General features: G+C 37.3%; 1 long non-coding RNA gene across 1 annotated transcript; it reads right to left on the bottom strand.

The window, feature by feature from the left end:
• Positions 1,324–10,283, bottom strand: LOC106505074. The gene is made up of 3 exons (XR_002336146.1): positions 9,971–10,283; positions 8,785–8,901; positions 1,324–1,379 (listed from the first exon to the last, which is right to left on the bottom strand). It is a non-coding gene; the product is annotated as an uncharacterized LOC106505074 (long non-coding RNA).

Raw genomic sequence — 10,928 nt, 5'->3', positions numbered from 1 at the left:
GGTGCTCTTGCCGGTGAAGGTGGCAGAGGTTTGTAGCCCCTGGGGTGAGGGTCCCAGACAGCTCTTTTCACCTTGTTGGGAATCCGCTCCATGAAGTATCTGCTGTTGTTGTGTTGCCTGTCAAGGGTCTGCTCATCCAGCTCCTCCATGCACATGCAGTCCTTGAACGTGGCTCTTCTTCTACTCTGATGCCTTCACACGAGGATTCATTGTTATCTTAGCACGATTTCTGTTCACTTTAGTAATTTAGTTGTGATATATTTAATTTTACTTGTATTACCATTACCATTTGTTACATTCTCAAAGCATAATTTCCGTTCTTTCCAGGTCGCAGACAGGTTTATTTCCAAAGGTTTTTTTTCCAATATGGATGGCAATGAAAATACTGATTTTTGAAAATATTTATGCAAAGCGAGTAGTCAAAAGTATCATAATTTCTTTTTTTTGGCTACAATCTATATGGTGGAGACATACAAAAGACATTATACATAAACGATTTCTTTTCATGTTTCTGTCATAGCCAAAGAGTTAGAACCCTCCATAATAATAATTAAGGCATGGTACAGCGCTTTAGAGCTGTATCTAATGTTTTTCTAAGTATACTTATTAAGTTATTCAATTCAATTTTTGAAATTTTTTGGTGTTGCTTTTTCTAAATTTTCAGTTTCCGGCCCAACAGTCCACCTTGTCTTTTCATTTTTTCATTTTCTCAGGTTTTATTGAGTGTGGTTGATTTTATGAGGCTGGGATCATTTCTGCTGTACGACCCTCCCGTGGTTACTGGAGGGTTTTCAGCTACCAGGTGGGCGAAAGAGGGAAGGGGGTCACATTCATAGTTTATGGAAAAAAAAAAAAATCTCTTAGTTGATTATCACATGTCCCAACGTAGTTAAGACTCATTGTTCTACTATGAGAATCAAGGACAATGTGCATTTTTATTTCTTCTCTAATGGACTAGATATAAATATTTATGAATAGCATTATGCAAAATAGATGATAAATGTCTTTACAAGGAAAACGTTCTTGGTATAAATCCTTGTTAAAGAATAGAAGCATCACGTTGAGCAACATAATCTTTCTAAACCTCACAAAATAATTTTTGCACTGCAATTATATTATACACGTGAAATGGTATTATATAGTATATATAATATATATTGGAAATTGCACTACATATTATTCATCACAGTGTAGGAGCACAATATGATATAATAAGCTGTTTTTATCAAAATGGAATATTAATTATTAGATTACCATATATATACACACACACACATTTGACACCCATCGATTACTTACAGCATGGATAACGCACCTTAAAATGCTTCTGTATTTTTTACAGTTTTTTTGCTGTCCAAGACACACACGGCCACCCTCTTCTGCATAGCAAGAGAAAAAGGATTTGTTCATTTCTTTGTTAGATCCAAAACATGTATCATTTCTTTTATAGCCAAGCACATGCATGGCCACAGACTAAAGACAAGGTAGCCTTAGAGGAGACAATTACTCTTACAGCTCTTGGGGTCATCATTGAACAGGTACTTAATATTTTTCAACATGCACACAGTCTTAATTAGAAACTAGAATGAGTGTGTTTGGTCATTAATTCTTCCACTCTCCCTGCTAGCTGCAACATCCTAAGACCTGAAATCTGCTGTGTCGGACAATTTCCAAAACCCCTTTACTTGGTGCAAAGTAGTGTTGTGCTTTCTTTGAGTTTTGTGGTGACTTACACCTTACATGGTCTACAAAGAAACAGCAATGTGGAAATACGGATATCTTCCCTAAATCTTAGATACAAAGAAAGAGAAGATACTTCCTTTCAATTTAAAGTTCTATCAGAAAAACTAAAAGATAAATTGGCAACCCCCCACACACACACTACAGAGTGATTTATTATCTTTTTAAAGTTAAATATTTTAGATATGCAAAGAATTTAATACACTTCAAACCAAATTCTATTTTACACAATTGATAATATTTATTGGATATTTAAATGAGAAAATATATTTACTTGAAGCTCCTGGTAGAATATTTTGCTGAGCCCTAAACAAAATACAAAAGCAAGCAGAACAGTTTCTGCTATAAAAAAAGTTATATCCTGTAAGTAGAAAGGTGACATAAATAACCCAAATTCAAGGAAGGGAATAAAAACTATCATAAGGGAGCCCAAAGTGTTCCTGCCTGAAACATTCTGTTTTCCACTGAACATGTCTCCACAGAAGAGACGGTGGCAGTCTCAGGTCTGATCCTCATACTGCTTTCTGGACACAGCTTTTCTGTAAGGGCCTCATCTTTTAAAAGGTTTTTTTGGGATGTCAGTGGGTTTTGTTGATGATGCTTTACCCACTAAGGGATCTATTCAAATAATATGCCCTCTTAATAGAAGGCAGTTTTTAAATGGTTGTAAACACACACACACACACACACACACAAACACACACACACAAACATACACACACACACACACACACAGAAAAATACACTCACAGAGAGCATCATTACCTTGAAAATACCTTAAAAATAAGAAAAATGTTTTATCATTTAAAAATCACCACCATTTGGTTTAATCTGGGAGACTATTTCACTTCATTAAAACATTTACATCAACCAAAAAGTCTTATTAGGTAGGTAAAAAATATCTACCATCTGGATTTACCCAGAGGAACTCCATGTTAGGAAGAAGGCGTATGCAAATGATTACATTCCTGTTATTACTAAAGTCGTGGAGTCACCATTTCTATCTTTCCCCCTGATTTAGGAAATACAGAAGCATGGTAAAGGACTGTTTCTTACAGACAACCCATGCTGACTGTCCCATTTGCTGATGAGCAGATATCTGGGTGTATCAGTATCTGAGTACTTGCTTCAGAGCCTCAGCCTTTCCTGTTCTCACTCAACAAAGAGTTCCCCCCAGAGATCCACACATTTGCTTCTCAGCCTCTTCCAGTCTTTGCCTCAAGTCACTTCCTCCAAGTGGCCTACCATGACTGCCCTGATTTCGTAAGTACATCCCTCTCACTGAAATCTACCTTATTTCTCCATGCATTAGTCTCCATTATATATATTGTCTTCTGATATTTTTAGGATTGACTAAATATATATATATATATATTCTAGAGATTAAGCCCTTGTCAGTTGCATCATTTTAAACTGTTTTCTCCCATTCTGTAAGTTGTCTTTTTGTTTTCTTTTGGGTTTCCTTTGCTGTGCAAAAGCTTTTCAGTTTGATGAGGTCCCATGGGTTTATTTTAGCTCTAATTTCTATTGCTTTGGGAGACTGACCTGAGAAAATATTCATGATGTTGATGTCAGAGAGTGTTTTGCCTGTGTTTTCTTCTAGGAGTTTGATGGTGTCCTGTCATATATTTAAGTCTTTCAGCCATTTTGACTTTATTTGTGTGCATGGTGTGAGGGTGTGTTCTAGTTTCATTGCTTTGCATGCAGCTGTCCAGGTTTCCCAGCAATGCTTGCTGAATAGACTTTCTTTTTCCCATTTTATGTTCTTGCCTCCCTTGTCAAAGATTAATTGACCATAGGTGTCAGCGTTTATTTCCGGATTCTCTATTCTGTTCCATCGGTCTGTCTGTCTGTTTTGATACCAGTACCACACTGTTTTGATGACTGTGGCTTTGTAGTATTTCTTGAAGTCTGGGAGAGTTATGCCTCCTGCTTGGTTTTTGTTTCTCAGGATTGCTTTGGTGATTCTGGGTCTTTTGTTGTTCCATATAAATGTTTGGGCATCTATCCGGACAAAACTCTACTTAAAAGAGACACGTGCACCCGCATGTTCATTGAAGCACTATTCACAATAGCCAGGACATGGAAACAACCCAAATGTCCATCCACAGATGATTGGATTCGGAAGAGGTGGTATATATACACAATGGAAGACTACTCAGCCATAAAAAAGAATGACCTCATGCCATTTGCAGCAACATGGATGGAACTAGAGAATCTCATCCTGAGTGAAATGAGCCAGAAAGACAAAGACAAATACCATATGATATCACTTATAACTGGAATCTAATATCCAGCACAAATGAACATTTCCTCAGAAAAGAAAATCATGGACTTGGAGAAGAGACTTGTGGTTGCCTGATGGGAGGGGGAGGGAGTGGGAGGGATCGGGAGCTTGGGCTTATCAGACACACCCTAGAATAGATTTACAAGGAGATCCCGCTGAGTAGCATTGAGAACTTTGTCTAGATACTCCTGTTGCAACAGAACAAAGGGTGGGGGAAAAATGTAATTGTAATGTATACATGTAAGGATAACCTGACCCCCTTGCTGTACAGTGGGAAAATAAAAAAAAATTATAAAAAAAAAAAAAATAAGGGCCATTCAAAAAAAGTTTTATTTGCTCACATAAATACCCACAGATGCAGCAGGCATTTAATAACTATTATTTTTCCACCGGCTAAATGAGATGCAACTACAGCATTGTCATAATTTTGCATGGCAAATTGTTTTCCTTGAGCTGTTTATGTATGCATGTACACATGCATATACATGCATATTATGTGTGGACTCATGTATGTGCATATATGCACATGTGCGTGTATATGTATGTGTGTGTATGTATGCATGCAATGCATATTATGTATGTCCATGGTGTGTCTGTACTTACACATGTATGTGTTATGGTAACATGTGTAGCAAAGCTCTGTGACGGCAGAGTCCCACCACTGACATGCAGCTCATATTGTGAACACATTACCCATTTCAAGCTCATCACATAGCAGGTCAAACAGGGAGGCAAATGCCTCCCTTCTACCCGAAAAGAACAATGCATACTCCAAAAGAGTTCGTTTTACTTTTAGAAAGTGCATAGATAAAAGTAAAGGGAGAAAATTAATTCATCCTCTCACACACAACTGAGATGAACTAAAGAACTGGTGAAACAGGAACCCGCTCACAGCTTTTATTTAAAAAATGGACATAGACTATGCAATTCTTTAGCATGTGAATAAGCCTAAACGACAGTCGGTTTTCGTCTCTGTAATTGATTTTTGGGTGGTTTATTTCTTCCTCCTTGTTTCCACTGCGTTTCTCCTATTTTCTTTTTATTTTACTGATTTCTTCAATCACTTCACTCAGTAACTTCCACTCAGAGAAAATCACCCTTTTACAGTCTTTGATGGTGCTTCACTCTGCAGATGGTATCAACAAAACTGATAAATTGCTTTTGAAAAATATATCTGGCAATTGAGTGCATCTCTACTTCATTTACAGATGCTCCCGTTTCCAGCTTACCACCTCTTACAAAAATACATTTGAGAGTAAAATAATTACTGAAAACAAGTGTCAGAATTACTGTGTTGACGGCACCCATCTCAAAAGCTTTCAGAACTAATGATAAAAGTTACTAATCTTGGAGTTCCGACTAGGAACTCAGTGGTTAACGACTCCGACTAGGAACCATGAGGTTGCGGGTTAACGACTCCGACTAGGAGTCAGTGGCTCAGTGGTTAACGACTCCGCTAGGAACCATGAGGTTGCGGGTTCGATCCCTGGCCTTGCTCAGTGGGTTAAGCATCCAGTGTTGCCGTGAGCTGTGGTGTAGGTTGCAGACACGGCTCCGATCCCACGTTCCTGTGGCTCTGGTGTAGGCCGGTGGCTACGGCTCCAATTGGACTCCTAGCCTGGGAACCTCCATATGCCGTGGGTGTGGCTCTAGAAAAAGGCAAACACACACACACACACACACACAGAGTTACTAATCTAAAGATCTAAGCCCAATCAATGCACCTAGCACTTCAGATAGTTATATATATAAAAATCACTTGAAAAATGTGTCAGTTCATAAATATATAACACTAAGCATTCTTCTCATATTTTAGAAGAAATACATATCTCCTACATTTTCCATTACCAAATAAGCAAACATTTCTAGTAGAAAAAGAATAAGCTTGAATGAAATATATTATTCATGTTGTACATAATCTATGTATGTATATACAATGTATATATGTGTACTGTGTGTGCATATATACCTGTTACATACTATACACCTTAGATACCATGCACTAAATATACTATATACACACTAAATTTAGAGTCTGATAACTACCCCAAGACCATCAATTTCTTCCTCTTAGGAGAAGCAGACATGATTAATTGGAATTTATTTTACTGGCGTTCCTGTCATGGCTCAGCAAAAACAAATCTAACTAGTATCCATGAGGATGCAAGTTCGATCCCTGGCCTTAGTGGGTTAAGGATCCAGTGTTGCCGTGACCTGTGGTGTAGGTGTCAGATGCGGCTCGGACCTGGCACTGCTGTGGCTGTGGTGTAGGCTGGTGGCTACCTCTCCAATTCAACCCCTAGCCTGGGAACCTCCATATGCTGGTGGGTGCGGTCCTAAAAGAGACCAAAAAAAAAAAAAAAGACATTTATTTTTCTGGGTTATTACTTCTCTCTGGATTTCGCCCTTCTCCTGTGATGAATCAGTCCCATCCCGTTCTTCCTACTTGTCATCCCTTCTGCACTTCCTGTCACGTATCCAGCCAACTCCCTCTCTGCATCAACCCTGTATTCTGCTTTCTGTGTTTCCGTACCGATGCCATATACATTTATGGACAAATATGTCCAATGATAACAATTAGCAATGACATCTTAGGGAACAGATTTTCACTTGTATAAATTTGATTTACTTCTCATATTTTTCACTAATAATATTTTTGTCCCCAATGAAACGGCCCTAAATAATAATAGAACCCTAACATTTCTTCATATTTGAACAGACATACTTATTTCTAGCCAATGTCTTTCCTTTCTAGTTCTCAGAGTAAATGGAAGACATGAAAATGAAGTCTTCAAAATTGTGAGGGATGCATCTCTGCTTCATATTTTACTCTGTGAAAAGAACTAAAAGTGAGTCATTGTTCTCTGAATATTACTTTGTGCTATTTTTGTCTTCCTTAAGTCTTGCTTTGTGATGTTAGTCACAATAGAACAAATAAGGGCTTATATTCCTGGAATCTTCTTTTTACCCCTGAAAGAATATTTTACTAGGTACAATAGAAGGAAAATAACAATAAATTTGGAATAAATTATATTTCTGATCCATTGTGTCACTACCAAGAATTCTGCTTATTAATAGATAGAAATGCATTTAATTTAATTATGGTTTACAAAATATCAACATATACCTATAAAATGGTCATTTCTCAAGTAAGCCTTACCAGATATACAATTACTTAACAGAACATTCTAAAAAACCTAGCTCAAAATGGACAGCATCATATTGAAACTTTATGCAAATATTGGTCACTCCTTCTGTACAGGTATCCAAACATTTTCTTCACTATTTAATAAAATGAACCTAAACATTCATTTCCCCAATAGCTGCTTCTCTATCAAGTCACTAAAAGTTGCCAAGAGGATGTTACCTTGATCTGAATAGAAGTCTAGACTGCTGATACCGTATGTCGTTCAAGGTTAGACTCTTTACACTTAAGATTACTGATCTCACACTTCTTTCTACTAAAGTTAGGATTTGCTATCAAACAGTTTTATTACTATCATAAATTAAACACTCATAAAACCAGAGGTGCTCTGAAGTTACGGGAATAGGTGGATGACCCGATGATGTTGGAGTATTTCAGTTTTCTTAAGATTTTAAAAATGAGGACTACATATCAATTTTAGTTAGTAAAATCGTGCAGCAATTATGTTTGCAACGCAAATCAATCTACCCTAATAGCGACCGTATTTATCACAAGATGTTCCCTTTTGAATATCGCTTCATCTAAAAATGCCTATGGGTAAGAATTATACAAAATGTTACACCATGTTATACAAGAACTAAAATGGTCTTTACAGAGTTGGCCACAATTCAATTAATACCAGGAATGGGAAAGGGAACACGATAAAATATCATAGTCGTTAGTGGATTAAAGGCTTAAATGTTAGATCTGAAAGTGTTAAAACTCCTAGAAGATAACATTGGGAAAATCCTTGTGGATGTTGGCCTTGGCAGTGATTTCTTGGACATGACACAAAAATCATAGGCAATAAAAGCAAAAATAGACAAATGTGATTATACCCAATTAAAAACCTGCATAGCAAAGGGAACAATCAACCCAATGAAAATGAAACCTACGGAGGGTGAGAAAATATCTGCAAATCATATATGCAGTAAAATAATACACAAACTATATAAAGAACTGTTACAACTCAATAGCAAACAACAGCAAATAACCTAATTTTTATTACGTCACAGACACAGCTCAGATCCCGCGTTGCTGTGGTTGTGGTGTAGGCTGACAGTTGTAGCTCCTATTCGTCCCCTAGCCTAGAAACTTCCATATGCCACAGGTGTGGCCCTAAAAAAAAAAAAAAAAAAAAAAAAAAAAAAGAGAGAGAGAGAGAGAGACAGAGAGAGAGAGAGAGAAGAGCAGTAATTTTCAGGGAACTGCAAATCAAAACTGCAATGAGATATCACTTCACATCTGCTAGGATGACTTTGGTTTAAAAAATGGTAATAAACATGGATGAGGATATGGAGAGAATGACCCCTTATACACTGATGGTAGAAATCTAAATTGACACAACCATCATGGCAAAGAGTACTGAGGGTCCTCGGGAAAAACACACACACAGATACACACACAAACAAACCAGCAAACAACAAAACCCTCCAAAAATAGAGCTACCACATGATCCAGCAATTCCTGGGTATATCTTCAAAAGAACTGAAAATGGTACCTCCAAGAGTTTTGTGTGTTCCCATCTCACTGCAACATTACTCACAATAGCCAAGACATGGAAGCAACTTACCTATCAATCACTGCATGAACGGGAATCTGTATACACAAGATGGAATAGTATTCAGCCACAAAAATGGAGGAAATTGTACTGTTTGTGACAATAGGGGTGATCTGGAGGGAGATTGTGCTAAAAGAAATAAATTAGACACAGAACGTCAAAACCTGCATGATATCCCGCATATAAGGAATCTAAAATAGTCAAATTCATAAAAGCACAGCAGACAGAGGTGGTGGCACTCACATCCTACAAGATACTATGTCCGAAGATGCTAGCAAGGGATGGTATCTGTGATGCGTCATTGACTTTTTTTTAAGGACACTCATTGACAGTTTCTTTATTTCAGGTGAAATGTTATTGCACAATTGCTGATGGAAACCTAATTACAGGCAGTGTTGCAGCATATCGGCTCCTCTTGATATGAAGAAATGAGATATAATTTATTATCAAGCTGGTACATTTTGGCTGCCTTCCACCCTTTTCCAGAAATTGAGATGTGCCTAGTGAACAAGTACTGATACCAATTATCGTCCTAAATGTATGAGGGAATGGGACATCACTTCTTTCTGCCTGGGTATATACCCAGGGAATTCCAAGGGAATTCTCATTGTAGATTTATAAAAATGCTGGGGGGTAGGTCATAGGAAAAAACTATCTTGGTGTGATAGCGAGTTTATATATTGAATTGTCTATGATCCTGTTGGTTCTTTTCACCTGACAGAATATCTTTATACTCTAATGGAGTAAATTTCACAATGTATGTGTCAGATCATGCTCTACACCTGCAAGTGACACAGTGCTGAATGTCATTTTTCTCTCAATAAAACTAGAAAGACATTGAATTGAGATCATCTACACATGGCTATATTTAATGTTTTAAAAATCTTTTGTGCATTAAATTGAAATACATAATGGTTTTATAATGGTTGTTATTAGCTCAGCATCAGGGCATTGATAAAGGGATATGCAGTAAGGTTTCCCTACACATTCACTCTGTTAGAAAAGAACATTTCCACCAGGAGAAAACAGACAGAGCCCGACTGACCCATTAGCTCTGAACATCACTGGGGCACTGAAAGATCCTTGAACTCAGGATCCAGCAGCTTAGAAGAGGGGTCAGAAAATGGGGAAGGTTAAGTTTAGCTTTTGGGATACTACTGGCTACTTCTTGGTACTCCCTCATCAGGTTTGCTGGTACCTGGAGAAGTCGAACAACCCCAGGCGAGGATAGCCACGACGTTCAGGTGTTCAGGCTCTCACTGATGAAACTACCCAACAAATCCTGGGTGAATATGCTTCTTGTTTAGCTGGGGAAACTATAAAAGGAAAACAGTGTAGCCATCCATCACATGAGACTGACAGAATTGCTTAAATAAATTGTTTTTAGCCTTCAGCTTGAAGGGCACCATATAAAATGCAAAACTATTTATGCTTTTGCTTTTTTATATCTTTGCATCTAGTATATATGTATTTCTTCTTTTGGCTGCAAATAATCATCAGAATTTAATTAATTTGGTGGCCTTACTTAATAGCAATAACCGTGGTCCATTTAGGTGAAATAGTTTTGACTTTGGCAACACATTTTTTAGTTGTTAACAGCTGCTTTATACCCCTATAATAAACTAGTATTTTTATAAAGCTTTCAAATTGGCTTGAGAACAATTACTTTAAGTGATAAAGTTGTGCCCAAAAGTGTCAGGGCCAAGGGGAAAATACTGGTTACCTTGATCCTTAGCTTCCAAAAGAACAGATGTGATGGAGAGAAAGTTCTGAGAAAGCAGAGTCAGATCACACCCGTTGCTGCCATTGTCTTCCAAGACCTCTTCAGGTTCCATCACCTCCTACAATCTTGTTCATGTCCTCTGCAACTCTCAGACCCGTCTCTTCGTTGCATGTATTTAGTAAGGGCTTTTAAAGGGTTTGGGATGGAAATGTTACAAAATTGGGTTGGGATGATCATTGTACAACTATAAATGTAATAAATTCATTGAGCAATAAAAAATAAAATTAAAAAAACATGGTGCATTATACTCTTCTCCCATTATAAGTTCTAGAAATTTAATATTTGAGGAAATTTTCCCAAAATAATCAAACAAATGATTTATCCCTAATCATCCAATTTAAAAACAGATTTCTTCTAGCAGAAAAATCTCCAA

Source organism: Sus scrofa, chromosome 10 (assembly GCF_000003025.6).
Source record: "Sus scrofa isolate TJ Tabasco breed Duroc chromosome 10, Sscrofa11.1, whole genome shotgun sequence".
Taxonomy (NCBI): domain Eukaryota; kingdom Metazoa; phylum Chordata; class Mammalia; order Artiodactyla; family Suidae; genus Sus; species Sus scrofa.
The sequence above is the reverse complement of the archived record's forward strand: the minus strand, read 5'-3'. Positions and strand labels throughout refer to the sequence as shown.